Genomic DNA, 25234 nt, shown 5'->3' on the forward strand with positions numbered 1-25234 from the left:
GTTATAAATATGTTATTCAAAACATCAGTATTTTGGGTCAATTTTAATTTGTAGCGTAGAGTTGTTTTTAATTGCCTGTTTGTATTATCTTCTCTGTTTCTAATTCGTCTTTAATTTGTTTAATACTTATTTTGATTGATTTTACATGTATTACATAAATTATATGTATCACATAATATTTTAGGTTCCGAAATAAAGTTACCTTCATTTTGACTTTTATTTGCTTTTGTTAATGACACACTTGTACATACAAGCATTTTTCATTTAAAATTAATAAAATAATAATATACGAGTCAGATCTGTTGTCCTATTCGCTATTTCGGTCTTTATTTTCAGCCTATTAAAATAAACATCAAATCAATTGACAAAATGTCATTTACTTACTGTGTGAAATCCCCCGGTAAGCACCGGATGACATTTGTTACATAGAATTTTAATTTCGTATATGTCAACTAAGATACGTCAAAGATTGTGAATAAGCCTGCTGGACTCGATTCATGGAGATATTATCCATTGCGATGCATAAGATTAATACCTATGTTACCTACAGCAATACAGCCGAAGTACCGAAGGTACCAATCGTTAGGATAATAACCATTTACGGAAATTGAAAATTTCAGAAAATGACAAATTAACCAGAGTGGTTAGGTAACACGTAAATCGCATGCAATTACCATACTTTTGATTGACACTGACCCGCTTTCTACGTTTCTATTGTTAGATTTTTAATTATTTAAATAATTATAAATACATAAGACAACATATAAAAACTCCTTCTTCCAGATAAATGTTTTAATCTGTACTGTTTATTAATGATAATGGTTTTATTCTGAGGTTGGTAGGGTATTGTGATATATACTCTTTGTAAAAGAGGCGAACATGCGATTATGTGGCGTGAAGTTTATTTAATTAATGTATTATCCATCTACCAAAGTAACGATTTGTTTAAGAATGAGTAATAAGTTATTTGAAATACAGTTTATACATTCCAGCTTGTGTTATTTTATTCCTTTGCTTTTATCAGAAGTGAGAGTACCTACGAACACGATGTCATTACCTACATTAAAGTCGATCTACAGAAAGAAAATGTAACGGCATTTAAATGAAGTGTGAATTTGGGAAACAGTGGTTTACATTACGAGAAATGCGATAAAAATCATACGTGTGTACAACCATTAAGTATGTATACCACTGACGGCTATGGGACGCACGCCGCACTGGTCCCGGTAAAAGTATTTATGCGATGTCGGTTGTCGATGCTTACAATATCTAACAAGAATGAAGAAACGTAAACGTAACACACTTATACCATGTTGACGATATTTATGAGCAAAACAGTCAAACAGTCCAACAGCACTCATAAGAGGATATTATTTGAAAAACTGCGAGAGAACAGAGAAGAACGTGTAAATTAATAACAAAATACAAAGATGCATGTGTGGTGTTAGCTGCAGAGTTATATGAGATGGAATCCTGTTGGTTTGACGGATGAGAAATACCAATGATGTCTAAATATATTAAACTAGGTGTCTGGTGAGTTTTATTAGTTTGATTAAACAGCCTCATAAATTATTCAGTTGTGACTAATATGAAATAAAATTACAAAGAATAAATAATCACTAGGTGAAACTAAGTATGGTTGATAGGTTGTCAGTTTGTCTGGCTTATTGTCAAAACATTTTTGTTAGATGACTATATCTAGGAAACCAAAATCATTTAAGTGAAAAGTACACACACACACACACACATACACACTGCTCAAGAAATTAACGTATGAAGACAGACCACTCTAGGGTTGTTAGGATGTAGGACACTGGCATAATGTAATATTGAGAAATCTTAATTATAGAACTACATTACATCCGTTGCTGACATGGGACTAAAATGAATTAACTAAAATATTGTTTTTTTTTGTGCCTGTAACTTCAAACTATACATTTGTTATATGTGAGTTTTTATGACTGAATAACATAAAAATTAAAAATATATGAAGTTTTATGTAATGGTTCAAGTATTATTTTAGGCCTTGATGTAGGTACCTGATAACAAGTTTTGAGACAGCTATTACAATATTTTCAGATAGGATTTGCTTAGATATATCATTATGTAGATTACTGTATGTACTTAATATAAATTTTTTTAAATCTTTTAAGAAATTGGATTGATAGATTTCTTGAAAAATAAATTTGTAGTTATGTTTGAAAACCTATTTAACTATTCAAGCGTGGACAACATGCCTTCAGCCTATTTAGTATAGAACAGTTATTAACAATCTGCAGCAACACAGTAAATGATTCTTATCCATGAATATTATTATATTCGGCTTATCTACAAGAGTACTAAGAGATATTATGATATTCATCTTAATGAAATCTTATAATTAATTAAATTGGAGATTTTTTTTTAGGGTGATATTAAAAAGTTACTTGTGTGACAATTGAGTAATAAATAATTAATTATAATAATATCATTGATCACAAATTGTCTTAGAGCCCAGTCTGTATGGACTTCAAGTAAAGAGACACAGATTGCCATAAATAGGTTGTAAAATATTTGTCTAAGACATATTTTGACAGTTTTGTGGGTGGGTGACGTTGGGCTCTCTTTTCATTAATGATCATGTGCAGATGTATAGATTCTACATACAAGTAAATTAACCATACTATTGCTGTTGTTTTAGATTCAATCAATCAGTTTATTATTTGCAGATACACTAGTGTATTTAATCCATGTCTCATTTGTTTATTTCTAGCATTTTATTAGATTGCAACATTTTGTATAATTATGAAAATTAGTAATTATTATGGGGTTGTGGTTAGAATTATATATTCGGATGGTTACAATGATATGTGCATAAGGTTTTAACTAGGGTATACTAGTACACTAAAGGTAAAAAAAAAATTAGAAAATTCCTTGGCCAACATATTAAGTGGTATAGGTTTTGAATATAGATTTGTATTGGGTCCTTAGGTAGTCAGTACATTTGTGCATCTACAAAGTGCACGCCACCGAGTTGTTGGTACCTGCATGCAACTGATGGGTGGTCTGCATCAAGTATGAATCAATATAGAGACTTAAATCATTACATCAGTAAAATAATTAATGGATATAGCCAAAAAAAAAAAAAAAAGAAATTTAACAGAATTAAAAAAAAAAGAATATACTAAAATTAATGAATAGGTAAAACCTCTGATAGCAAACTAGAGGTATATAACAAAGGGGGTGGTCTGGTCTAAGACAGGTTTATGCTACTATTATTACAAAAAAGGGGGTAGTCTGAAGATAATTATACAATACATAGTCAAATATCATCTTTTCTTATCTAGTGATAACTACTAGGATTGGATTACATACTAAAATTATTACAATCATAAATCGCAATATTTTCAAGAAGTCTTTATTATCATTAAAAAAAAAAAGCATTTCTTTAAGAGAAAGAGTCTTTTGTCTGAATTAAAGTAAATTGATAGATTAACACATGTTTAACATTTTATTTCATTTTATGTACCGGGTCTAAGGTTCATTCAATTATAGACTGATTTTCTCTTGGATGCTAGGTATGCTAGTTATGTTAAATTAAATTATTTGTCAAACAAGTATGATATTTATCTGAACGATTAAGTGACTGAGCTATGTGATACTGTGTGAAAATATTTGATTACAGATCCGAGATGCATGGATATTGATTGATGAATATGGGATATATGAGATTCTCATGATAATCATTGGGTTGAACACAGCCCTATTCGACAGTTGACCCAAATCACAAAGATGAGAGAAGTTACACTATGTATTGATAACACACGATTTAAATTTAGTATTTTTATTTATGATATGATGATATTATAATTATGTATTATATTGAGAGTTATTAGTTTTGATATCATATATACATATATTTTAAATATTTGCTCACATCCATGATGTTATTCATTAATTATGACTTACTGATGACGATTTGTGTTTTGGTAAAATTTTAATATAAGGATAGATGTATTACACAGGCCGACACGATTTTCGTTGTCCAAGATATAATTATTTTTTTTCTACTGATTTTGTAGTGCTGATTACGAAATCAGACCTAATTTTATCATATCACATCAGATTTTTAGTAAAATTAATATATTCGCTAGTTTTGATTTTTCAGTGAAATTTTCGAGTTTTGGCACTCTTTCTTTGAATTAAGCGACCTCTCATGAGAAATTACTTCAGTTATAACAACGACACACCTATTTGTAACGCGTTTCGTGGAAATAAGCTGTTATAGTGCCTTTGTTAAAAAAAAAAATATATATATATTTTAGTTAATGGTTTTTTTTGTTGATGGAAAACGTCTGATAAACATAACGTCTTCTATAAAGTGTCACAATAGTCCAGATATATTTTGTTACATTTGTTGAAACTTTATGATTCTAAGCAAAAACTGAAAAATTTGTGGAAAATATGTATAATAAATATGTAGCTTATTTTGACTTCAAAATACAAATAAAATCGTGGACTCTGCAGTTTGTACTAATCGTGTTGAACAATTAAGGCAGTGGACACTGGACATACAGCAAAAGACAATCTCTACCTTTTGGTACTACCTATGATATAGTGAAAGCAAGACAATCATACAGATATTGTTATTTTTGCTGTATGTTAGAAGCTTTTAAAGTAAAATTTGTTTTCCTTTTTGTAAAAAAAATTGATGTGATAGATTAATTGTGCAGGTATTTTTGTGTTCAAAATACTATAAATTACTGATAATTTTTACTGAAATCAAAACAACGTTCAAAAAGTATTCATTTGTCGGCCGGTGTTATCGATAATATTTTAGATAGTATTATAGTATAGTAGTGTTATGACGACTAATATACCGTTATTTGTTTTGTGAATGATTATGGATATATTTGTTGTATAATAATTTCTCTATTGATTATTACACAGCAAAATAAAATAAATAAATAAATATAAAAAGATTCCAACGAATTGATAAACTCCTTTTTTTTGAAGTCGTTTAAAAATGTATGTATATGTATTTATATCTGATTTTATATTTTGATTATCTTCTATCACATGTCATCTGGAAGTCTAACACGATCATGAAGTCCTGTAACTATATTAGTTCTGAACTTGATGGTGAGGGGTTCGGTGCAGATGCAACACATCATCTGGAAGTCTAACACGATCACAAAGTCCTGTAACTTTACTAGTTCTTGACTTGGTGGTGAGGGGTTCGGTGCAGATGTCACACATCATCTGGAAGTCTAACACGATCACAAAGTCCTGTAACTTTACTAGTTCTTGACTTGGTGGTGAGGGGTTCGGTGCAGATGTCACACATCATCTGGAAGTCTAACACGATCACAAAGTCCTGTAATTTTACTAGTTCTGGACTTGGTGGTGAGGGGTTCGGTGCAGATGTCACACATCATCTGGAAGTCTAACACGATCACAAAGTCCTGTAACTTTACTAGTTCTGGACTGGGTGGTGAGGGGTTCGGTGCAGATGCCATTAATCGATGATGACGAATTTGACAAATATAAATAATGTTTTGAAATGATGAAAATAGATAAGTTGATTGACAAAAGCTTCACATGAACATTATGTTTATTTATAATATGTATCACTCTTATTCTTATTTAACATTTTTATGATAAAAGTATATAGAAGAAATCAAGAATTTCATTATAGTTTCATTGGATTCTTTTAAATAACTTATGGGATGCTGTGTGATAATTAATTATAAAATTTTATTGTTAACATTGTTCTATTTATAGTTGATATTATAGTAATGTCATAATTTCATGATATTCTTGTGTTGTTTGGGGACAAACTTTTAGTAAGGATGGCCGAATATTAGAAGATAAAGACATTACATTTGTAAATATTACATATCGTCTATGTACTTAATGCTTTAAATTAATCTACTACTCTGTCTAAGTTAATTACAATATTTAATAAGTCTCTGTCTAGAGTAAAGCTCCCTCTTGTCATCTGGAAGCTCAGACAAATATTAGAAGATAAAGACATTACATTTGTAAATATTACATATCGTCTATGTACTTAATGCTTTAAATTAATCTACTACTCTGTCTAAGTTAATTACAATATTTAATAAGTCTCTGTCTAGAGTAAAGCTCCCTCTTGTCATCTGGAAGCTCAGACAAATATTAGAAGATAAAGACATTACATTTGTAAATATTACATATCGTCTATGTACTTAATGCTTTAAATTAATCTACTACTCTGTCTAAGTTAATTACAATATTTAATAAGTCTCTGTCTAGAGTAAAGCTCCCTCTTGTCATCTGGAAGCTCAGACAAATATTAGAAGATAAAGACATTACATTTGTAAATATTACATATCGTCTATGTACTTAATGCTTTAAATTAATCTACTACTCTGTCTAAGTTAATTACAATATTTAATAAGTCTCTGTCTAGAGTAAAGCTCCCTCTTGTCATCTGGAAGCTCAGACATACATAAGACCTACCTCGCTAGATGTTGTTTTTCGTCAAAGTACATGATTTACTTGTATGATCTAATGCGATTATAAGAACTGTCTCAGTAGAATCGAGGTTTCATAGTTATAACTTTATATTAACATAACTTTTAGTTTAGTTTAGGAATGACAAAATGACAGACAATTTTGTCATGAATTTGGGTAATTGGACTGAATCTGGAAGTGATTAAAGATTGAATTTATTTCAAATTTGTAAAAACAAGAATTAACATACCAGTTTAACTGAATTTAAGTGTTTGGATTTTTATCAATAGAATCACTATCAAAATCTGTATAGGTCTGTATTCACAATTTGTAAATATTGAATGAGAAATCTGTTAAACTATAATTATATAATTCTTAAAGAATAATTAAATGTATTGTAGGGTGTTTCAACATATTGTTAAATCAAGGTTTAAAATTAGAAAATATCTGTAATGACAAAATTGAATTTTACTACTTGTAAATCAGTGAATTTAGCAAGTAGTAATAATAATAGATTAATTGGGACTCACTTTTGTTATAATTAGAAATTATTGGAGAATTAATGAGTTGTGGTAATAAACATAAATTAAAATTTTAAATACTATGAGACATAGTTCAGTGAATCTTTATAATAATGTAATGTTAGAATTTATTTATGTTTACAAAGTTTGAGGACAAACTTGTAGTCAGTATGGCCGAATGTTAGATTTTTAATTATTTAAATAATTATAAATACATAAGACAACATATAAAAACTCCTTCTTCCAGATAAATGTTTTAATCTGTACTGTTTATTAATGATAATGGTTTTATTCTGAGGTTGGTAGGGTATTGTGATATATACTCTTTGTAAAAGAGGCGAACATGCGATTATGTGGCGTGAAGTTTATTTAATTAATGTATTATCCATCTACCAAAGTAACGATTTGTTTAAGAATGAGTAATAAGTTATTTGAAATACAGTTTATACATTCCAGCTTGTGTTATTTTATTCCTTTGCTTTTACTATAGTACTTAATTCACAATAATCTATGTTTTTATAAAGATTGCAAAATTGTTGGCGTTCAATATTTGTTTAATGTTAAATTGTTAATATATAAGTCAAGGTGTACAAAGTAATCTAGGCAATGCATTAGATTATCTTTTCAAAGATAAGTAATCGCTTGGGTGCAATCTCACTTGATGATAAGTGACGATGTTATCTTTATGAACTTCAAAGGGGATTAATACTACTCTGTACACTAAATATTTAAATACCTATTTAAATTTATATTCTATCTATTTATTATATTAAAAAAAAATATTTATAAAGGTTTGAGCCAATAAAATAGGTTGTTGAAAGGATATTTAGTGATATATGTATTAAATCATGACATAACTTAACGTTTCCATAGTGCTTGTTAACTGAGTGTAATTTAAATAGATGCATTTTGTATTTATATAAAAGACCGCCAAAATGAAGTTAACTACCAAATAACCATTTAACTTTTTATACCTACCCATTGGACACGATTTGGAACCTTAACAACCTAACTCAAACTATTACTGATCAATGGCAACCAATTAATTCGCATTCATCGCCCAGAAGCGAATTTCCGTTGACAACGTTCGCAAAAAAGATTTCAGGGATTGAAACGTTACGCTATCAATTTCAGTTGCTTTTCAGAAGTTATCGTCCATGTAGTTTTGTTTAAGGTAGTTCAAATCATAGACAAGGAAACATACTCCTATCATACTTAGCATGATAAGTGTTAAAGAAGATGTAGACGATCTCAAATCGAAAGCCTTATTTGCTTAACTTATAATGCAGTTCGTTGAAAAAACAATGAAATATTTTGTTGAAAATGCGTGTATTTTAATGTCGTTTGCAGTTTTATATACCTACAGATAGCTACTTAGTTGTCTTAGCAATTGTATAATCTTCAATTAATGTTTTAATGTTTGATTTGATCAAGTGTCTAGTTGGTTTACACACTTAATGATATCAGAACTATACGTCACAATGGATTTATACGATAACGTTTTATCAAGAATTCATCAAGTGTTGGAGTTGGTTTATTCTCTTATTTATTTAATTGTAATAGAATGGATTTATATGAATCGTATTTCAGTAATCTTAGTTAGTTAAATCTTAGTTCAGTAATCTGATTTTAAAAAGGAGTTAAAAACAGTACCTATACTTATGAATTAGACTATGATTGGGGGCTTGCAAATTGAAATATATATGTTTAGATGCACTGTAGAGCGGGGACACACGATGCGCTGCGTCGTCTTACATAAATATCTGTGGTATGACACACCGGACCGGACTTGCAACCACCGAGACGAGGCGGGGAGGGGTGAATGCGTTGCGACGTCGGAGCGGCACCGCTCAGTTGTCTATGCGTCACAACATTACTTTATTAACAGAATGTCGAACGCTGCTGCGGTGCCGCTGCAACATAACGTTGCGGCGCCCGTTGATACGGTGAAATCTTTGCGATGCAGCGCCGCAACGCATTGTGTGGCTCTGCTCTAAGCGTTCTATATGTTGTACTTTTTGGAGGATTGGATGTAGCCATCTTACATTGATTAGGTGGCGATATCTTTTAGAAGCACACCTTGACGTTTTTTTTTCTGTCGTTTATCTGTCAGTTGTTTATCTGTGGACGTCTGTCAGTTGGCGATCTCTGAGAGAGCTCGCGGTGGATTTCAAGTGTATTCGGTTGAGCGCTTTGGCTGGATCTGGTCAGTTTCGCAGAGTGTTAAGGAATTGGGTGAGTCAGTTATCCGTATAGTGAGATTATTATATTAATAACATTGCATTGTTAGTTACTTGACTGGAAGGCAACACGAGCGAGGAAGGAGAGCATTAACCGGTTGAAAAAGACGTCTTTAATCCTGCCACTGGCGGTTGCCAGCCCATAATCTCGCTGGTGCTTGACTACCTGCTCCACAATAGTTAATCCTGGTTTAAATCTAATAGTATCAGCGCTGTACTTGATCAATATTGAAGTTAGAAGGTAGAACTGTATTAGTTAGTTAAATGATCGATTCGGTGATGATTGATAGTGTTACTTTGTGTATCTGCCATCCTTGATACGAAAAGCTTAGAACCTGCTCTTAGACTACGGCTTCTCCGTTATCAGAAATAGTATTTAGTCTGCTCCGCCGACATACTCGTAGGTAATAGATACGTATGTCAAAAAGCTACGCTCAAGGCTCAGGTGTCATGACCCCTTCAAATGACCCGTTAAATTGGCTCCACTGGTCTACGCAGCGCTCGTACTATGATAATGCGGTAATATTACACCGTTTGACTCATCTCCCCGTTTGTAGTGTTACGCTACAATATTCTGCATCAGTTAACAGTCTTTTTATTGACAAGTTTACGGTCCGTCGCGTTCACGTTTTAAGTGATTATGCAATTTAAGATACAGTAGTATTTTTTGTTGTGGAACTCGTTCATTCTCCTGATTGCGTTAGGTACAATAAATTTTGAATGATTTCTGACTGTTTTAAAAAGCTAAAGCTGTCAGAACGTACAATATTTCAGGGAGTATTTTTTACAAAAAAAAAAAAAAAAAACAAAAAATAACTGCGCTCGTGGCTGATAACAGAAATACAGTTTTATTTTGCAACTTTGTAAACCTTCTATTATCGTGTGTCAAATCCCTTCTCGCTCCTCTGTTGCTATTTTCGGAAGACTGATTGGCTTTGAAAGTGTTATAGCGTTTCTAATAGTAGGCCAATAGTGGCTGGCAAAATGCGGATCGGCAGACTTCACACACGCAGAGAATTAAGAAAATTCTCTGGTATGCCGGTTTCTTCACGATGTTTTTGCTTCACCGTTTGAGATACGTGATATTTAATTTCTTAAAATGCACACAACTGAAAAGCTGGAGGTGCATGCCCCGGACCGGATTCGAACCCACCCCCTCCGGAATCGGAGGCAGAAGTCATATCCACTGAGCTATCACGGCTCATGCTTGCTTGTGTATTGTATTAAAAAAATATATAAATATACAGAATCCAAAACTCGGCTTTCAAATATTGAATTGTAGGTCACATATACCTACTCCGGAGTCTGGCTTTATTTTGAAAGTATGCATACTTTTAGGTTAAGTATGATATTTTAAAACAACTACACTTGACAACTACTAATAATTTATTTAACACACTATATATATATATATATATAAATATAATTATAAAGGTATATATATATATAATTATTTATTATGTTCTTATTATTAATTATCAATTAGTAACACTTCTTCTTGTTGTTTCCGCCCGCGTCACCACATGGTTCCACGGAAGACCAGCGCTGCGCTGGTGCATCCATCACTAGCGTAGCACATGCTGAGTGGAGACCATTTTGGTACCACACACATCATTTTTTTTTTGGATTTAATTTAATCATTAGTTTAATATCTTTAAATTATTAGTTTACTATATTTTTAAAATTTCTGTCTTTTGTTTTAGGTATTTGTTGTCTTTTGTGTATTATGTGTGTGTGTGTCCAAATAAAATAATTTTCTTTCTTTCTTTCTTTCTAAAATTCTTGACATTTCCTCATACGTACCTAACACCCAAGCCGTTGAAAGAAGTTACGTGTTCTTTTAAAGTTTTAATTGAGCTTTTTTTCTTAAATTTTCAAAACTCTACGCAATCCTTGTTGTAATTTTTCCGTGAACAAATGCTTTGCACAATCGCTCTTGGACTTTTTCTATGACTATCGATCTAATCTGTGTTACTATGACGTAAAAGCTAATGTACTGTACATGTAGCGATGTACCAATATGTAAGTAAGAGCCGTGATAGCCCAGTGGATATGACCTCTGCCTCCAATTCCGGGGGGTATGAGTTCGAATCCGGTCCAGGGCATGCACCTCCAACTTTTCAGTTGTGTGCATTTTAAGAAATTAAATATCACGTGTCTCTAACGGTGAAGGAAAACATCGTGAGGAAACCTGCATACCGGACAATTTTTTTAATTCTCTGCGTGTGTGAAGTCTGCCAATCCGCATTGGGCCAGCATGGTGAACTATTGGCCTAACCCATCGATCGTAGATCGTTAAATGGACCTCAAAAGCGTCGCGGAATTGGTTTCGCACATTGAGTACGTCATCACTCGTAACACATTTCTCTTTATTTATGTTGTGACTTGTGTTTTTACACTTCCAAAATGAACACGAAGGCATAATTAACGGATTAAAATTAAAAAAAAAAACAGTAAATTTTTTTTCCACTCATAGCATACGCTTGTTACGTAAAGATAAGATGTGCGTGCACGTCTTTGGATAATGACATAAAATTGTGCGTTCTTTAGTATGGAGGGGCCCATCTAACGATTTATATCGATGGCCACATTCTGAGAGATGGAGACATTCTGAGACGAGACTCGAGCTCAGCAGTGAGCCGAATATGGATTGATAACGAACTATATTATTATATAATTATGTTTGTTTCGTTTATTCGCATATCATTCAAAATTCAATACATCGATATACCTACCTAGCATTTTTCATGAATAGATTATGCGTGATATAGGTTTTTTCGTTGAGTTTAGACCGAGAAGAAAGCTAAAACCTCTGTTGCAGATTTTTTTTTTAAACTTCCTTCGATTACCCTTGTGTTATTCATAAAAATAGATTAAGTACACGCAGGTGTTAATGATTAGTATGACGCTATTGGCACAAAATTCCTAGATTCATGCCGTAATTCTTATATTAAGTGGATGATGGTTTGCGTGTCGCGTAGCGTTGGGGGACGCCTCCGGAAGATCGCTTCAATGAAATTGATTCCCACTCGGTCACTGTTCTGGTTACTCTACTCGCAAGTGTTAACTTACGAATAAATGTTCGCATTTATATATACATGCCTTAAAATTATATGATAAAGCATCAATACTTTAATTATATGATAATGCTGAATAACATAAGACATAGTTCGAAGAGCCGATGGACGTTGGGGTCCCAAAGTGCTGGAATGGCGACCCCGCACTAGTAAGCACAGTGTTGGCCGACACCCCACCAGGTGGACTGACGACATCAAGCGAGTCGCAGGGATTCGCTGGATGAAGGTGGCTCAGTATCGTGATGTTTGGAAGTCCCTACAAAAGGCCTATGTTCTGCAGTGGACGTCCATCGGCTGATATGATGATGATGATGAATGCTGAAAAGTTCGTTTGGTCGAGCACCCTATTCTCAAGAACGACTTGTTTTAATTGAAAAAGTATTTTTATGTTGGATAGTCCATTTATCGAGCAAGGATACTAATGTCAGACTACGACAAATAGGAGGAGGATAGAGGAGGATCAATAAAAAATGCTAAAACGGGACTAATCTATACTAATATTATAAAGAGGTAAAGTGTATTGTACAAGGGGGTAATCTCCGGATCTACTTAACCGATTTTAAAAATTCTTTTACCAATAGATAGCTACGTTACTTGCAAGTCATATAAGTTTGTTTTATTAAGGTGTTCCCACAGGAACGGGAGCTACGCGGGTGAAACCGCGGGGATTTCTGCTAGTCTATACTCTATACTATATTATAAAGCTGAAGAGTTTGTTTGTCTTCCAGTGTTAGGTAGCCCATTTATTGAGGAAGGCTATAGGCTTTATATTATCCCCGTATTCCTACAGGAACGGGACATACGCGGCTAAAACCGCGGGGGCGTCTGCTAGTTATTTATATGAGAGTTTCCATTTTGCCATCATTAACACTGATAATATACTGATATTACATAAAAACCTTCAGCCTAATTAGGTAGAGTTCATTCAACTAACTTATGAGGCATAAATCTAGTTACAATGTAATTAAGACAGCAATATGAACCTTTGACCATGCCCCCAAATGCTTAACCATAATCATGTCCCACGTGAACTCATTGTTCTGTAATCTATTTCATAAATCGTGGAGAGAAAATAATTTTAATATGCGAAACGGCCTGTTTATTGTTTATATCATTGTATTCTATCCTGCGTAAGCTGGGTCAAGTATAAGACAACAATACACGCGGGTCGGGGTCGGTTTTAATAAAATAATACCACTTATGCATATTGATCACTTAGCCAGCAGATGAGGCGAATGGGCCTGTTTGGTATTATTTGATACTGGCTGATGCCGCGCGGTTTCACCCGCGTGGTTCCCGTTCCCTTAGACGTACGGGGAATAATATATAGCCTATAGCCTTCCTCGATAAATGGGCTATCTAACACTGAAATAATTTTTCAAATCGGACCAGTAGTTCCTGAGATTAGCGCGTTTAATCAAACAAACAAACAAACTCTCCAGCTTTATAATATTAGTATAGATATCTAGTCACCATTACTAATTAAAGGAAAAACAAAAATATCTGTACTAACATGTAAGGTTGTAGCTCTAGAGATGGGCGATAATAATTGCAACACACTGCTTCTCTAAAGTAGTAATATGGCAAGCGTCCACTGATCCGCATCGTATGGGACGCATCGCATCTAACGGATTTCAGTATTGTTTGTATAGAAAGACAAACAAGGGCGTCCACTGATCCGCATCGCACGGATCGCATCGAACGGGTTTTATCTACCGTAAAATCCGTATCCGTAAGCCGTAAGCCTGAAGACAAAAGTCTTTAATGAGTGTGTCTTGCCTGTTATGACGTATGGAGCGGAAACGTGGACACTGACTATTGGCCTTATCCACAAATTTAAAGTCGCTCAGCGAGCTATGGAAAGGGCTATGTTAGGAGTCTCTCTGAAGGATAAAATCCGGAACGAGGAAATCCGTAGGAGAACGAAAATAATTGATGTAGCCCAAAGAATCAGCAAACTGAAGTGGCAGTGGGCGGGCCATATCTGTCGTAGAACTGATGGCCGCTGGGGCAGACGTGTTCTGGAGTGGAGACCGCGTACTAGTAAACGCAGTGTAGGACGCCCTCCAGCTAGATGGTCCGACGACATCAAGAAGGTAGTGGGAAGTGGCTGGATGAGGAAGGCGGAGGATCGTGTGTGGTGGCGCGCTCTCGGAAAGGCCTATGTCCAGCAGTGGACGAATACAGGCTGTTGATGAAAAATCCGTATTATGTGATGTGGACGCCTACCATATTAATGTTTTAGTGGAGCAGTGTTGCAGTTATTACCGCCCATCTCTAGAGCTGCAACCTTAAACGTTTGTATAGACATTTTTGTTTTTCCTTTTTATTTTTAATGGTTAACAATGGCTCTGTGAACGCCTGCCGTTATCAAATTTATGTTTATAATACACAATGTCATATGTTAAAAGGATTTTCTTTTGTTTTATGTAGGTAGGTACATCTTCTTTGATTATTATTTAGTCAAATAAATTTATTTCTTATTAACTTACTTATATTACAGTTTTGCTACTTTGTTTTTTATTCTCTACAAGTTAGCCCTTGACTACAATCTCACCTGATGGTAAGTGATGATGCAATATAATATGAAATCCACACTCCTTTCGGTTTCTACATGACATAGTACCGGAACGCTAAGTAGCTTGGCGGTACGCGTTTGTGTGTGTGCTTATATTTTAACTAAACCAAAACACAAACAGGCTTTGTCCGTCTCTGTCTGTTTGTATGTCCTGACTTATTTATGAAATGGCTGGACTGATGTGAATGGGATAAAATCCATGTTTCTTTCTTTTTACCCTGGACTAATGAAGCTCATGGGATTTACAAAAAACTGAATTACGAAGTTTGCTAGTATTAAAATATTAAAACTAATACCGAAGATATGCAAGTAAAGTAGTATAGAGTACCAAATTTAGAATGGATAATGTTAACTATTTTTAAATGTTAGCTTTCTGTATTCTCCGTTGAAAACAAAAAATACTCGTGAAAGAATTATTTCGATACGTTAATTAATTCTCGAGATATAGAAATTGTATCTGAATATATAAATGCTCTAATATAACGAAGTTTCAAATGATTTTGCGTACCTAGTAACATCCATTAAGTACAATCAATCGTTAACTAATCTAAGTCCCAAAGACTAAAACAAAAGTTTGTAATAAATAAATAAATACACAGTGGCTACTCGGTTGTGAGGACATCGTCCTACCTACCTACTTACGCGAGCGGAAAGTGCTTTATTGGTTATATTAAGGGATCTTATCTCATCAAGCTGGCCACTAAACAAAAGGTACAAGACAACTACTGGTGACCGCAGTATTTGGACGGCCACGTGGCGCAATGAAAAATGGTGACACTGTTCTGTATCCACAGCCGTGGATTCTATTTTCACTACTGGAAACTTTTTTATCATAAGTTTTTCATAATGTTTTTCAGAGTCTGTGTGTATTTATACATTGAATAAGTTTTTTGTGTAGTGTATATTAATGTTCATTGTACATAATGAAACAAGCTATATTAGTACACATAACACACACTAACCTTACTTTGGGACTAGATAGAGATGTGTGTATTGTCTCCTCCCCTCTTTGAATTTTTTAAAGTAGTTCAAGTCTCAAAAATCTGACTAATCTACCGTTGTGAGCCATTTAAAAAATCTTTATATTCCTCTATCGCGCGGAGCATGATACTGTGCTCGCCTATTGCCCTTAGTTTACTTTATATTTTTTTACATGTCACGTAACGGATACGATGGGCGACCTGTCGTCTATTTAGGAGTCAAGTGGTAGCAAATATAGTATATTTTTATATATAGCACATTTTTCAATTTTACCTATATTTTTTTCCATTTTAATCGTTAAGGCTTTGTTAGGAATTGGTGTAATAATGGTTCAACGGACCGGACGGGTATCGAATCTAACACCTCACAGGTCCAGTTATTAGCAAACGGAAATTTTCCATGAGCATTATTAACTGTTAATACATCGGAGGGTTCTTGGGAAAAAGAGGGAAGTTATATTAATGCATTTTTTTATGGTTAATTACAATAATGAGAAACAGTAGGACATTCTCATTATTACAACAATAAAGTAGTAACCTCGAAAAGTCGTCAAGAATTTTGAAAACAAAAGATTTAAATTTAGGGAAATCATAAACAAAAATGTATATACTGGTACTATGCAGTATTATGCAATAAGTACATAAGTTATTTTGATGTGAAACATCTATAGACGCACGTAAAACCGATTTCTGGCGTGGCGACGCATGCCGTGGCGACGCGTCGCCACGCTATATGATGATATATATATATATATACAGTCTATATGCAGTAGTGCAACTGTGCGATTCTCTCCCACTCGATCCGGCGTTAAGCCATCTCTCTCGCTACACTGAGCTCGGATACCTATAGTGTATACTCGAGTCGAGTCTCCTCTCAGAATGAGAGGGATTAGGCCAATAGTCCACCACGCTGGCCCAATGCGGATTGGCAGACTTCACAAACGCAGAGAATTAAGAAAATTCTCTGGTATGCAGGTTTCCTCACGATGTTTTCCTTCACCGATTGAGACACGTGATATTTAATTTCTTAAAATGCACACAACTGAAAAGTTGCAGGTGCATGCCCCGGACCGGATTCGAACCCACACCATCCGGAATCGGAGGCAGAGGTCATATCCACTGGGCTATCACGGCTCTTATATGTAGTGTATAGTGTTGTTTAATTTTTACAAATAATGTCGATGTTTCACATTTGCCAGGCGTCCCTTGACGGCTCACAATTATTTTATTTATCAGCCTATTTGCTTTACGTGTCCTCCTGAGGTGTAACAACACTAACTTCGCTACTTTTTGAGAAATTTTAATGAAAATTTCTATGAAAAAAAAAATGTATTTCATAGTTCAACCCAGGAACCGAATCAAGAACCTCGTGATCCGAAGCCATACATGCTAACCACTGAACCTACCTGAGGCAAGTACATAAGTATACGACTTTATTAGTTATCTCAGATACATGAAAAGTCAAGGTTTACATTTTACAGTAAAATATAATTGCATTGTTATTTTTTTATATAAATCGATAAATAGATCAATAAATAAAAACAACGACATTATTTTTAACATAATTTTGGAGCAACGTAAAATGTTATTGATTTCGAAAAGTCAAAGTCATTTTACAATGTAAAGTTCTAGAGCCTGTGATAGCAAGATCTTTGTATATTTCATTATCCTGTTTGTGTTCCAAATAAAACTTTTTAGTCTATACTAATATTATAAAACTGAAGAGTTTGTTTGTTTGATTGATTGAACGCGCTAATCTCCGGAAATACTGGTCCGATTTGAAAAATTCTTTCAGTGTTAGATAGCCTATTTATCGAGGAAGGCTATAGGCTATATATTATCCCCGTATTCCTACGGGACCAGGAATCACGCGGGTGAAACCGCGCGGCGTCAGCTAGTCTTTTTATAAAAGGTCAGTCAGACCATACACTTACCAATATCATAATCTAATGCCATCATCGAATCGAAATTTGACGGTCAATATGTGAAAAGCCTTCCTTCTCGTATTTTTAGCCGCTTCTTTTAGCTGTCTAGCCTTTAGCTCTTATACTCGTACCAACCATTGTCGTTTTTGTAGCCTTATGCTCTTTTGTCCAGTATTTCTCCTTCCAATATACTTATACACCATACTTATTCCTATCATAGGTACGAATAAGTAAGAAGTTCAAGGTTTGAAAGCCGTTAAAGATGTAAAATTTACGTAGGTATGAAAGTGTAGTATAACGACGAAGCTCCCTGATTCTCTTGTAATATCCCGAAGAAAAAGAAAAGACTACTTCTGAGTAGTCTTTTCTTTTTCTTCGGTGATTTACGATTGAGTGATTTATTAAGACCATTTGGTAGACCAAATGGTCTTAATAAATAAAGCGTAAATACGCTTTCAGTTATTATCACCATTAATGCATATATAAATAAAATTGAAGTGTTTGTCTGTGATTCCAAGATAACTGTTTTTTCTCTACTGCTCATAGTTATTTACATGACACCAAAACACAAAACAGCTCTTTAAAATTGTTGTGTCTGTATGTCCTTGTGTTTGTCTCAGATAAGCTTTGGAATGGTTTAAGTGGGACTTTTACTGGAAGATAGAGGAGGTTATTGCGAAACATAGAGGCTACTTTTTATCCCGAAAAATCCACGGTAGACGAAGTCTCGGGCGTCCGATAGTGTTCCAATAAATCAATAAATTAAATGTCACTATAGACTATTTTATATCTATTAGTAATCTTGTACTATACGTATCCTGTGGTAATGATGAGAATCACGAAAGGACAACTAGGTCTAGGTCCATATCGATTGGCCTAGGCAAAGGTAGATTAAAATTACTTCCATATTTTTATTATATAAATGACTTCCATAACTTTATAATTATTCTACCGCAATGAATATTAATATACCTAGCCTTTCATATATTTGCAAACTAGAAGTTCATAATAAGTGTAACATCTTTTGTGAAATGAGTATCGGGTATCACCAAAATGATGATCGGCATTTCATTGCTTGTGAGCAGTTGCTTAAAAGTCTGACTAGTACATAGACTCCGCGCCACGAAAGAAGTCCTAAGGCTTAAACCTAAACACAAAAACAATAAGTCCGCGATTACCAAATGACAGTGACTGCCATTACCAAATGACAATGAGTGACTTTTACTGAAGGCCTATTTATTATTAAATAACTATTAAATAACAACAATGTGTTATTGTTGTTATTTAATTATAACAACAATAATTTAATTATATAAGAAAGTATTTTTACAATAAAACTTCAAAAAGTTAAAAAAAATGGATCAAAGTTAGTACACCTAATAGTATTGACTGGAACTAGCGTGCCCCTTTAACCATCGGGGGCACTAAACCCTTGGGCACTTGTCCAGAGCGCCTAGTATGAAACAGATGTCTTTTACCAGTCCAGACAAATATGAAAGATCTGTTAGTAATTTACGTTAGGCATCTTATTATTATCAATGTCTGATTAAGTCAATAACACCTATTTAGCACTTTAGCTATCTCATGGGCATAGGTTATTGCGCGCTAAATTAATTGTGTCGGTTTACATTGAAGATAATACAACATTACACCGAGATTATAGAGGTTAAGCTTAATGTTACAAATAATTAATTTATATATATTTGGAGAATACATTCGTTATCAAGCCCCAAAGTAAGCAAGCAGTAAGAAAGTAGCCGTTAGCCTAGTCATAAAAAAAAAGTTTACTAACAAAGTTTACTAACAAAGAAATTAGACATGAAGGTAGAAAACGCATGTCATTTCATAACTTATTTATTTTAAATTATGTATGGTTTGTTAATAAAATGTTATATAAAATATATTAACCATATCTAATTGTTCTAAGCTTATTAATCAAATTTATTTTCATTATTTTAAGTACAAGTGAATTATAATTGTTATTAGGTGTGAAATGACTAGTGATTTATACCCTCATTTTTAATATGTTTGTTGGTAAACAGTATTCATCAAGAAAGGCTGTAGTATCTATAATAGTTTTCCAATCGGTTTCATTTGTAGAATGAGAATCAATGTGTAGGTACACATTGATTCTCATTCTACAAATGAAACCGATTGGAAAACTATTATAGACCTATGGAATTGACATATCCGGTTGATAAGTTGATCGTAACCTATCCATAACGAATGTCATCCTAATATATAATTATTTTAGTTTTCGAAGCGTTAGCGTTTGTAGAAAGAAAATCGATGTATAAGATGGCTAAAGGCACTTTTACCTATAAAATATATAAATTACATCTATATATAAGTTACATCTATATAAAAATTACCCAGATTGGATCACATCTGTGCTTATCACACAAACATTTTCCAGTTGTGAGAATCGAACCTACGGTCTTAGTACAAAAGACCCCTGTGACCCCTGTGTGACCCTTCACACTACTGCGCTACTCGGCCGTGTAAGAAAAAAAAACATAAAGTAAGTCCTCGAGTTTTATGTGTGTGAATTTGGCGTTTAACCATTAAAAATAAATTCGTTTGAATAGGAATTAAATTATAACAAAAATATATCCGGATCAGCTGACGAATAAATGAATATTAATTAATTTAAAATGTTTTGTCCATTATTATTTTATAATAGTATAAAAGAATATATTACATTGTATCGGACTTTTTTATTTAGGATAAGAGAGTGCGTTGCCAGCTCAGACCAATTATAGAAGGACTAGTATTGCACCCATATTCACTAACAAAATTGTCTTTCCAAACAAAACGAGCTTAGATTTGGTGCATATCTTATACTAAACTAGAAGTTCTTGCCCTTTTTTTACACCATTCAACTACATAAAAATGTATTTTTAAGCAGCTCTTTAACCGACGAATTCAATTACAACTATGAAACATCGATTCTTTGTAGACAGTTTATAAAATAGCGTTAGATCGTTGATCATATACATTGGCAAAAAAGTAACGTCTAGCGAGGCAGGTCCTATACAATAATTGGTCTGAGGTTGCCAGTGATGACCTATGGTTCCGAGACTTGGTCGCTAACTACTAGTGGGGTCGGGTGAAAAGTTCTCGGCCTGACACAGATAGAGCGTTCCATGTAGGAAAAAAATATTTTTCCTGTCTAGATGCACCTCTTATTAGTATGGTAAGTTTCAACTTTTTCTTGCAAGTAGTTCGCTCACACGAATTTTTACAACACACGACTTTAGTATTACTCTCGAGAATGGATAAACTTGAATATCATGCGGTGATAAAATTGTTTGTTTTTTTAAATTCATCCGAAGTTGATAAAAGTGTACGGGGACTCTGTTCCTTTCATGTCAACCGTTAAAAAGTACGGAAGCTGCAGATGGATATTTTCACAGCTTTCTAGAATCTCACTTCCGGGAAGGAATCCTATTGGAGACACGCTGGACCAAGTGTATTGAAGTCAAGGTGGACTACGTAGAAAAATAAAATCAATTTTAAACTGAAAATCACAGTCTTATATTGTCAGGCCGAGAACTGTTCACCCCACCCTCGTATGGGCCATAAGAAGGCTCAGAGTCACACAGCGGGCGATGGACCGAGCTATGTTAGGAGTATCTCTGCGTGATTGAATCAGAAATGAGGAGATCCGCAGAAGAACCAAAGTCACCGACATAGCTCAACGAGTTGCGAAGCTGAAGTGGCAATGGGTAGGGCACATAGTTCGAAGAGCCGATGGACGTTAGGGTCCCAAAGTGCTGGACTGGCAACCCCGCACTAGTAAACGCAATGTTGGTCGGCCACCAATTGAACTGAAGACATCAAGCGAGTCGCAGGGATTCGCTGGTCCCTACGAAAGGCCTATGTTCTGCAGTGGACGTCCATCGGCTGATATGATGATGATGATGATTCCATTTAGGTTCAAAATATCAACTGTTTTACGTGATTACACAGACACACATACTTACAAACTTTCCCATATAACATTAAAAATATTAGTATCATATATTTAAAGTATTTAGATATTTCGTTTTAAAACCAAAGCTTAAATGCAACTGCTTATTTAATTTCTTTCTATCCTTAGCTAGAGACGTGGACTATTCACGCCAGAGAAAGACAAAGAATTGATGCGATCGAGACTTGGTGCTGGAGGCGAATGTTACGTATACCGTGGACTGCCAAACGTACAAATGTGTCAATTCTTTCACAGTTTCAAATTAAAACACGTCTCTCAACCATCTGTCTACAGCGCATCCTCAGTTATTTTGGGCATATCACACGTCGTGGTAACGACAACTTGGAGAAAATTATTGTGGTGGGAAATGTGGAAGGCAAACGGCCAAGAGGTAGATCTCCAACCCGATGGTCGGATCTTCTCAAGGAAACAGGAGCCCGCACCTTTTACATTGCCGTCCAAATGGCCAGTGACCGTACTCGATGGAGGAGCATTGTACACCAAAAGATGACTCGCCATGGTGGTCACGATCCTCAGTCATGAGGGACCGACTGGAGAGAGAGAGATCCTTAGCTATCCTTATATTTCTAAAGGTAATCATAAACTTTTTATACATTAGGTAAGTATGTATAAAAAGTTAATACTCATAGTTTGTTTGACATTGTAGGTATGCTACTTTATTGTTGAATAATGTGTAAGCAAGTATTTACTGTCAATCACATTTTATAATTACCATATGCCACATTTAAAAAGTAACCTTCATAAAAACGTTTACACTGAGTAATATACACGTATACACTAATGCTATGCACCAAACATTATGTACTTTGCTTTGTTATAACAGTATTAATATACTAGCGGACGCCCGCGACTTCGTCCGCGTGGAATTTAGTTTTTCACAAATCCCACGGGAAACATGGATTTTCCGGGATTAAAAGTAGCTATGTGTTAATCCAGGCTATAATATATCTCAATACCCAAATTCGGCTAATTCAGGTCACGAAATCTCGAAAACCGCTTGATGTAGAAAGATGAAATTTGCCTGGGACGTAGTATAAAGTTAGTAGGTATCCGTTAGGAACGGATTTTGCAATAGGGCCGGATTAAGGAGGTCTAACGGCATACGAAGTCGCGGGTGTACGCTAGTATAATATAAATAAAGTAAATATCAAAATATTAGATATTTATTTACAATACAAATTATAAGTAAATATTTTTAAAATAATCTACCTATTTAGGTGCAGGTATCGTGATACGTTTGGTCAGGGTTATAAATGTACTGAAAACCGCTTGTTTCATAACCAACATGCTTTGTTCAACTTAACGTTACTTAATATAATTTTTTGTACAGTAGGTGTCATACAAAAAGCGCACTGATTGCCGTGGAATACAGTTTGTACAACATCGAATAAAATTCATATAATTTTGTGACAAATACCCCCAAAAAAATATTGATTTTTGTATTTGTAGTTTGTGTGAATATGTAAAACCGTCGGTCTTGCATTTGACTTCGTGCGAGGTCGTAGCGATAGCCAATACCGACTAATTACAAACATATTAGACTATGGGAGTGATATTACACTTTCAAGCTAATGTTAGTTTTAGTACACACCACAAAAATATTAACAAAATCTTAAACGCAACTGCTTATTCAATGTTTCTTTCTATCCTTCACTATCCTTAGATTTCTAAAGGTTATTTAATATGATCATATCTTTAAAACCAAAAATGACCAATATTCCCATTCTCCATCAACTAGTCGGGAAATACTGTATTAGGAGTGGCTACGACAATAGAGCAACGGGGTGGGGATCGAATCACCACCCCTCGGTGATGAGTCCGACCGCTCTTACCGTTGAGCTATTGAGGTATGTTATGTATTTAAAGATGTATATTCCGATGTGTGCTAAATGAAAGTTCGTAAGAAAATAATCTAATAGGTTAGAATGGTCAAACCCATACAAGCGTAGCAAAAGGTAAACAGAACATATTTTTAGTAGATAATAGAGGCTTTAGAGAATGTATGCAAATGCACTATAGGAAATGCACTTCTCTAGTGTCTACCAGTAGCGAGGGTTAATATTTTGTAATAGGTAATTTTGCGCGCAGCCGTTTATTGTACAGATTGTAGAAATTAATTATAACTACAACGAATATGTACAAGTATGTATGGAATTTTAAAAGGTAATCCGCTAGGAATCGAGTTCTAAGAATACATCGCCCCTGGTGTCTACTTAACTTTGTAACAAACATACCTAAACGGATATTGCGCTGCTACAAAATTATGGTAAGTGCGTTATTGTAAGATAAGGTGCAATTCAGATTTCTGTTTTTCAATTCAATAGTGATTATATGCACGTAAGATCACCTCACGTGTTATTATCATTAGATATGCATAGTTATTCGATACAACTCATAAAATCCACACAAAAATCCAGAAGTTTAAGAGTGAAAAAGCAGGTTTTAAAAATCAGTTTTACATTTACACTTCCGTTTACACATATTTTACAGGACATATTTGTTTAATAGGGTCATCTTAATGAAAGAAAAATACTTATTACACTCAAAGCTTCCCCTACAAAACAAAAATCAGATCAGGTACTGCAATGAAAAAATTTATTCAAGATAAAAAAATTTGAAAAATCCGAAGAAATAATATAACTTGGTCACCCTAGGGATTTTGTCAAAAGTATTCAAATTTTGTAAAGTTGATGCGTTATGACATCGTATGTTTTCATGCTAACTTCGTTGTTAGTGACGTAAAAATAGATTTCATTTCGCATCTAACCATAATGTTCAAATTCAGATAAGAGATGTTATAGGCGAAGAGTTCGTCGACGAGTGTAAAATAACGGAATCGCACCGCAGCTCTCACGCGTTGCGCACGTTACGCCTAAAATATGTCCTTCACCTACAAACCGTTCCGCAATTACTACAATTCGCATTATTTAACACATTTACTGCTCGATAAACTGCATTAAAGGCGTAATTATAAATGGAACTACTACAAACATGGCCCTCGGAAGTCCGTTGTCACTTCCGACATATTGATATTGCTTTATGGTTATATACGAGTATGTTTTGACCCTGTGATACTATTTATTCTGAAAGTACGCGTAATTTTATGTATAGATGTTTTCAAATTGATTAACTTATGAAGGTTAAGTTTAGTGATTACTGGCTTGAGTGGGTACTTCATAGTATCTGATTGCAAAAAGGTAATGGAACATTTTTGTTCATAGTAATAATGGTGGGTTATTACCAATAAAAATTGGGTACCTAATCACGATCTTATTTTCAAGATTGTAAAATGCATCAGAAATCATATTAGCCTATGACTTGCTCTTATACTGTACCTAAACATTAGTTATTTTTACTCTCATTTGTTTATTTATTACAAAACACTATAAAAAAATTATAAAAAAAATCAACTCTCTCGCGCTGCGAGACATTTGAGTGCCCAACC

General features: G+C 34.2%; 1 protein-coding gene and 1 long non-coding RNA gene across 2 annotated transcripts in view; one reads left to right on the forward strand and one right to left on the reverse strand.

Moving 5' to 3' along the window:
- Positions 1–25234, reverse strand: part of LOC112043102 (organic cation transporter protein) — a 53009-nt gene that overhangs the window by 15221 nt on the left and 12554 nt on the right. The gene's annotated exons all lie outside the window — the stretch shown is intronic.
- Positions 723–6347, forward strand: LOC128198624 (uncharacterized). Its single transcript, XR_008251356.1, has 2 exons — positions 723–933; positions 1025–6347. It is a non-coding gene; the product is annotated as an uncharacterized LOC128198624 (long non-coding RNA).

Source organism: Bicyclus anynana, chromosome 13 (assembly GCF_947172395.1).
Source record: "Bicyclus anynana chromosome 13, ilBicAnyn1.1, whole genome shotgun sequence".
NCBI lineage: Eukaryota > Metazoa > Arthropoda > Insecta > Lepidoptera > Nymphalidae > Bicyclus > Bicyclus anynana.